Below are 7,095 nucleotides of genomic sequence, written 5' to 3' on the forward strand. Positions count from 1 at the left end.
AGTCTGTACTTCTCATTACTAATCATGGTCAAATAGTTTGCCACGGTGTAATGTCAATTTAGGGCCAGATAGCACTGCGCTTTGCTTTGTGCTTGTGTTCCTAATAAGTTATGTCGTTTTGTTTTGACTGTGTTGTAATTTGTTTATTCTGATTGATTGGATGTTCTGGTCCTGGGGTTCCTGTGTGTTAGTAGAACAGGTTTTGTGAACTCAGCCCCAGGACCAGCTGGATGAGGGGACTGAGGCTTCAGTGTTAGTAGAACAGGTTAGTGAACTCAGCCCCAGGACCAGCTGGATGAGGGGACTGAGGCTTCAGTGTGTTAGTAGAACAGGTTAGTGAACTCAGCCCCAGGACCAGCTGGATGAGAGGACTGAGGCTTCAGTGTGTTAGTAGAACAGGTTAGTGAACTCAGGACCAGCTGGATGAGGGACTGAGGCTTTAGTGTGTTAGTAGAACAGGTTAGTGAACTCAGCCCCAGGACCAGCTGGATGAGGGGACTGAGGCTTCAGTGTGTTAGTAGAACAGGTTTGTGAACTCAGCCCCAGGACCAGATGGATGAGGGGACAGGCTTCAGTGTGTTTTGTAGAACAGGTTAGTGAACTCAGGACCAGCTGGATAAGGGGACTGAGGCTTCAGTGTGTTAGTAGAACAGGTTAGTGAACTCAGACCCAGGACCAGCTGGATAAGGGGACTGAGGCTTCAGTGTGTTAGTAGAACAGGTTAGTGAACTCAGGACCAGGACCAGCTGGATGAGGGGACTGAGGCTTCAGTGTGTTAGTAGAACAGGTTAGTGAACTCAGGACCAGCTGGATGAGGGGACTGAGGCTTCAGTGTGTTAGTAGAACAGGTTAGTGAACTCAGGACCAGCTGGATGAGGGGACTGAGGCTTCAGTGTGTTAGTAGAACAGGTTAGTGAACTCAGCCCCAGGACCAGCTGGATGAGGGGACTGAGGCTTCAGTGTGTTAGTAGAACAGGTTAGTGAACTCAGCCCCAGGACCAGCTGGATAAGGGGACTGAGGCTTCAGTGTGTTAGTAGAACAGGTTAGTGAACTCAGCCCCAGGACCAGCTGGATGAGGGGACTGAGGCTTCAGTGTGTTAGTAGAACAGGTTAGTGAACTCAGCCCCAGGACCAGCTGGATGAGGGGACTGAGGCTTCAGTGTGTTAGTAGAACAGGTTAGTGAACTCAGGACCAGCTGGATGAGGGACTGAGGCTTCAGTGTGTTAGTAGAACAGGTTAGTGAACTCAGGACCAGCTGGAGGGGACTGAGGCTTCAGTGTGTTAGTAGAACAGGTTAGTGAACTCAGGACCAGGACCAGCTGGATGAGGGGACTGAGGCTTCAGTGTGTTAGTAGAACAGGTTAGTGAACTCAGCCCCAGGACCAGCTGGATGAGGGGACTGAGGCTTCAGTGTGTTAGTAGAACAGGTTAGTGAACTCAGGACCAGGACCAGCTGGATGAGGACTGAGGCTTCAGTGTGTTAGTAGAACAGGTTAGTGAACTCAGGACCAGCTGGATGAGGGGACTGAGGCTTCAGTGTGTTAGTAGAACAGGTTAGTGAACTCCCAGGACCAGCTGGATGAGGGGACTGAGGCTTCAGTGTGTTAGTAGAACAGGTTAGTGAACTCAGACCCAGGACCAGCTGGATGAGGGGACTGAGGCTTCAGTGTGTTAGTAGAACAGGTTAGTGAACTCAGCCCCAGGACCAGCTGGATGAGGGGACTGAGGCTTCAGTGTGTTAGTAGAACAGGTTAGTGAACTCAGGACCAGCTGGATGAGGGGACTGAGGCTTCAGTGTGTTAGTAGAACAGGTTAGTGAACTCAGGACCAGCTGGATGAGGGGACTGAGGCTTCAGTGTGTTAGTAGAACAGGATTTTAGTGAACCCAGGACCAGCTGGATGAGGACTGAGGCTTCAGTGTGTTAGTAGAACAGGTTAGTGAACTCAGCCCCAGGACCAGCTGGATGAGGGGACTGAGGCTTCAGTGTGTTAGTAGAACAGGTTAGTGAACTCAGCCCCAGGACCAGCTGGATGAGAGGACTGAGGCTTCAGTGTGTTAGTAGAACAGGTTAGTGAACTCAGGACCAGCTGGATGAGGGACTGAGGCTTCAGTGTGTTAGTAGAACAGGTTAGTGAACTCAGCCCCAGGACCAGCTGGATGAGGGGACTGAGGCTTCAGTGTGTTAGTAGAACAGGTTAGTGAACTCAGCCCCAGGACCAGCTGGATGAGGACTGAGGCTTCAGTGTGTTAGTAGAACAGGTTAGTGAACTCAGCCCCAGGACCAGCTGGATGAGGGACTGAGGCTTCAGTGTGTTAGTAGAACAGGTTAGTGAACTCAGCCCCAGGACCAGCTGGATGAGGGGACTGAGGCTTCAGTGTGTTAGTAGAACAGGTTAGTGAACTCAGCCCCAGGACCAGCTGGATGAGGGACTGAGGCTTCAGTGTGTTAGTAGAACAGGTTAGTGAACTCAGGACCAGCTGGATGAGGGGACTGAGGCTTCAGTGTGTTAGTAGAACAGGTTAGTGAACTCAGAGGACCAGCTGGATGAGGGACTGAGGCTTCAGTGTGTTAGTAGAACAGGTTAGTGAACTCAGCCCCAGGACCAGCTGGATGAGGGGACTGAGGCTTCAGTGTGTTAGTAGAACAGGTTAGTGAACAGGACCAGGACCAGCTGGATGAGGGGACTGAGGCTTCAGTGTGTTAGTAGAACAGGTTAGTGAACTCAGCCCCAGGACCAGCTGGATGAGGGACTGAGGCTTCAGTGTGTTAGTAGAACAGGTTAGTGAACTCAGGACCAGCTGGATGAGGGACTGAGGCTTCAGTGTGTTAGTAGAACAGGTTAGTGAACTCAGCCCCAGGACCAGCTGGATGAGGGGACTGAGGCTTCAGTGTGTTAGTAGAACAGGTTAGTGAACTCAGCCCCAGGACCAGCTGGATGAGGGACTGAGGCTTCAGTGTGTTAGTAGAACAGGTTAGTGAACTCAGCCCCAGGACCAGCTGGATGAGGGACTGAGGCTTCAGTGTTAGTAGAACAGGTTAGTGAACTCAGCCCCAGGACCAGCTGGATGAGGGACTGAGGCTTCAGTGTGTTAGTAGAACAGGTTAGTGAACTCAGGACCAGCTGGATGAGGGGACTGAGGCTTCAGTGTGTTAGTAGAACAGGTTAGTGAACTCAGCCCCAGGACCAGCTGGATGAGGGACTGAGGCTTCAGTGTGTTAGTAGAACAGGTTAGTGAACAGCCCCAGGACCAGCTGGATGAGGGGACTGAGGCTTCAGTGTGTTAGTAGAACAGGTTAGTGAACTCAGCCCCAGGACCAGCTGGATGAGGGGACTGAGGCTTCAGTGTGTTAGTAGAACAGGTTAGTGAACTCAGCCCCAGGACCAGCTGGATGAGGACTGAGGCTTCAGTGTGTTAGTAGAACAGGTTAGTGAACAGCCCCAGGACCAGCTGGATGAGGGGACTGAGGCTTCAGTGTGTTAGTAGAACAGGTTAGTGAACTCAGCCCCAGGACCAGCTGGATGAGGGGACTGAGGCTTCAGTGTGTTAGTAGAACAGGTTAGTGAACTCAGCCCCAGGACCAGCTGGATGAGGGGACTGAGGCTTCAGTGTGTTAGTAGAACAGGTTAGTGAACTCAGCCCCAGGACCAGCTGGATGAGGGACTGAGGCTTCAGTGTGTTAGTAGAACAGGTTAGTGAACTCAGCCCCAGGACCAGCTGGATGAGGGACTGAGGCTTCAGTGTGTTAGTAGAACAGGTTAGTGAACTCAGCCCCAGGACCAGCTGGATGAGGGGACTGAGGCTTCAGTGTGTTAGTAGAACAGGTTAGTGAACTCAGCCCCAGGACCAGCTGGATGAGGGGACTGAGGCTTCAGTGTGTTAGTAGAACAGGTTAGTGAACTCAGGAGCCCCAGGACCAGCTGGATGAGGACTGAGGCTTCAGTGTGTTAGTAGAACAGGTTAGTGAACTCAGCCCCAGGACCAGCTGGATGAGGGGACTGAGGCTTCAGTGTGTTAGTAGAACAGGTTAGTGAACTCAACCCCAGGACCAGCTGGATGAGGGGACTGAGGCTTCAGTGTGTTAGTAGAACAGGTTAGTGAACTCAGCCCCAGGACCAGCTGGATGAGGGACTGAGGCTTCAGTGTGTTAGTAGAACAGGTTAGTGAACTCCAGCCCCAGGACCAGCTGGATGAGGGGACTGAGGCTTCAGTGTGTTAGTAGAACAGGTTAGTGAACTCAGCCCCAGGACCAGCTGGATGAGGGGACTGAGGCTTCAGTGTGTTAGTAGAACAGGTTAGTGAACTCAGCCCCAGGACCAGCTGGATGAGGGACTGAGGCTTCAGTGTGTTAGTAGAACAGGTTAGTGAACTCAGCCCCAGGACCAGCTGGATGAGGGGACTGAGGCTTCAGTGTGTTAGTAGAACAGGTTAGTGAACTCAGCCCCAGGACCAGCTGGATGAGGGACTGAGGCTTCAGTGTGTTAGTAGAACAGGTTAGTGAACTCAGCCCCAGGACCAGCTGGATGAGGGGACTGAGGCTTCAGTGTGTTAGTAGAACAGGTTAGTGAACTCAGCCCCAGGACCAGCTGGATGAGGGGACTGAGGCTTCAGTGTTAGTAGAACAGGTTAGTGAACTCAGCCCCAGGACCAGCTGGATGAGGGGACTGAGGCTTCAGTGTGTTAGTAGAACAGGTTAGTGAACTCAGCCCCAGGACCAGCTGGATGAGGGGACTGAGGCTTCAGTGTGTTAGTAGAACAGGTTAGTGAACTCAGCCCCAGGACCAGCTGGATGAGGGACTGAGGCTTCAGTGTGTTAGTAGAACAGGTTAGTGAACTCAGCCCCAGGACCAGCTGGATGAGGGGACTGAGGCTTCAGTGTGTTAGTAGAACAGGTTAGTGAACTCAGCCCCAGGACCAGCTGGATGAGGGACTGAGGCTTCAGTGTGTTAGTAGAACAGGTTAGTGAACTCAGCCCCAGGACCAGCTGGATGAGGGGACTGAGGCTTCAGTGTGTTAGTAGAACAGGTTAGTGAACTCAGCCCCAGGACCAGCTGGATGAGGGGACTGAGGCTTCAGTGTGTTAGTAGAACAGGTTAGTGAACTCAGCCCCAGGACCAGCTGGATGAGGGGACTGAGGCTTCAGTGTGTTAGTAGAACAGGTTAGTGAACTCAGGACCAGCTGGATGAGGGGACTGAGGCTTCAGTGTGTTAGTAGAACAGGTTAGTGAACTCAGGACCAGGACCAGCTGGATGAGGGACTGAGGCTTCAGTGTGTTAGTAGAACAGGTTAGTGAACTCAGGACCAGCTGGATGAGGACTGAGGCTTCAGTGTGTTAGTAGAACAGGTTAGTGAACTCAGGACCAGCTGGATGAGGGGACTGAGTCTTCAGTGTGTTAGTAGAACAGGTTAGTGAACTCAGCCCCAGGACCAGCTGGATGAGGGGACTGAGGCTTCAGTGTGTTAGTAGAACAGGTTAGTGAACTCAGCCCCAGGACCAGCTGGATGAGGGGACTGAGGCTTCAGTGTGTTAGTAGAACAGGTTAGTGAACTCAGGACCCAGGACCAGCTGGATGGGGACTGAGGCTTCAGTGTGTTAGTAGAACAGGTTAGTGAACTCAGCCCCAGGACCAGCTGGATGAGAGGACTGAGGCTTCAGTATGTTAGTAGAACAGGTTAGTGAACTCAGCCCCAGGACCAGCTGGATGAGGGACTGAGGCTTCAGTGTGTTAGTAGAACAGGTTTGTGAACTCAGCCCCAGGACCAGCTGGATGAGGGGACTGAGGCTTTAGTATGTTAGTAGAACAGGTTTGTGAACTCAGCCCCAGGACCAGCTGGATGAGGGGACTGAGGCTTCAGTGTGTTTTGTAGAACAGGTTAGTGAACTCAGGACCAGCTGGATGAGGGGACTGAGGCTTCAGTGTGTTAGTAGAACAGGTTAGTGAACTCAGGACCAGCTGGATAAGGGGACTGAGGCTTCAGTGTGTTAGTAGAACAGGTTAGTGAACTCAGGACCAGCTGGATGGGGACTGAGGCTTCAGTGTGTTAGTAGAACAGGTTAGTGAACTCAGGACCAGGACCAGCTGGATGAGGGGACTGAGGCTTCAGTGTGTTAGTAGAACAGGTTAGTGAACTCAGCCCCAGGACCAGCTGGATGAGGGGACTGAGGCTTCAGTGTGTTAGTAGAACAGGTTAGTGAACTCAGGACCAGCTGGATGAGGGGACTGAGGCTTCAGTGTGTTAGTAGAACAGGTTAGTGAACTCAGGACCAGGACCAGCTGGATGAGGGGACTGAGGCTTCAGTGTGTTAGTAGAACAGGTTAGTGAACTCAGGACCAGCTGGATAAGGGGACTGAGGCTTCAGTGTGTTAGTAGAACAGGTTAGTGAACTCAGCCCCAGGACCAGTTGGATGAGGGGACTGAGGCTTCAGTGTGTTAGTAGAACAGGTTAGTGAACTCAGGACCAGCTGGATAAGGGGACTGAGGCTTCAGTGTGTTAGTAGAACAGGTTAGTGAACTCAGGACCAGGACCAGCTGGATGAGGGGACTGAGGCTTCAGTGTGTTAGTAGAACAGGTTAGTGAACTCAGCCCCAGGACCAGCTGGATGAGGGGACTGAGGCTTCAGTGCGTAGTAGAACAGGTAGAACCAGGTTAGTGAACTCAGGACCAGCTGGATAAGGGGACTGAGGCTTCAGTGTGTTAGTAGAACAGGTTAGTGAACTCAGGACCAGCTGGATGAGGGGACTGAGGCTTCAGTGTGTTAGTAGAACAGGTTAGTGAACTCAGGACCAGCTGGATGAGGGACTGAGGCTTCAGTGTGTTAGTAGAACAGGTTAGTGAACTCAGGACCAGCTGGATGAGGTGACTGAGGCTTCAGTGTGTTAGTAGAACAGGTTAGTGAACTCAGCCCCAGGTCCAGCTGGATGAGGGGACTTTGCTCAGCTCTTGGCAGTGCAGGGTTTGGGAATGATATTTGAGATGTTTTTATTATCCGTGGATATCGGCCTAATTCTGCCCTGACCGCAGGGTTTCAATTGGGTGAAATCTTGTTTTGTAAGTGGACCCCAAACCTCACTGCCATAATGTGGACCCC

At 51.9% G+C, this 7,095-nt stretch overlaps 1 long non-coding RNA gene across 1 annotated transcript; it reads left to right on the forward strand.

Annotated features, from left to right (window-relative positions):
* Positions 1-673: 673 nt before the first annotated feature.
* Positions 674-6,608, forward strand: LOC127927868 (uncharacterized). The gene is made up of 3 exons (XR_008129366.1): positions 674-1,177; positions 5,878-5,999; positions 6,059-6,608. It is a non-coding gene; the product is annotated as an uncharacterized LOC127927868 (long non-coding RNA).
* Positions 6,609-7,095: the final 487 nt, after the last annotated feature.

Source organism: Oncorhynchus keta, unplaced genomic scaffold, assembly GCF_023373465.1.
Source record: "Oncorhynchus keta strain PuntledgeMale-10-30-2019 unplaced genomic scaffold, Oket_V2 Un_scaffold_18286_pilon_pilon, whole genome shotgun sequence".
Taxonomy (NCBI): Eukaryota; Metazoa; Chordata; class Actinopteri; order Salmoniformes; family Salmonidae; genus Oncorhynchus; species Oncorhynchus keta.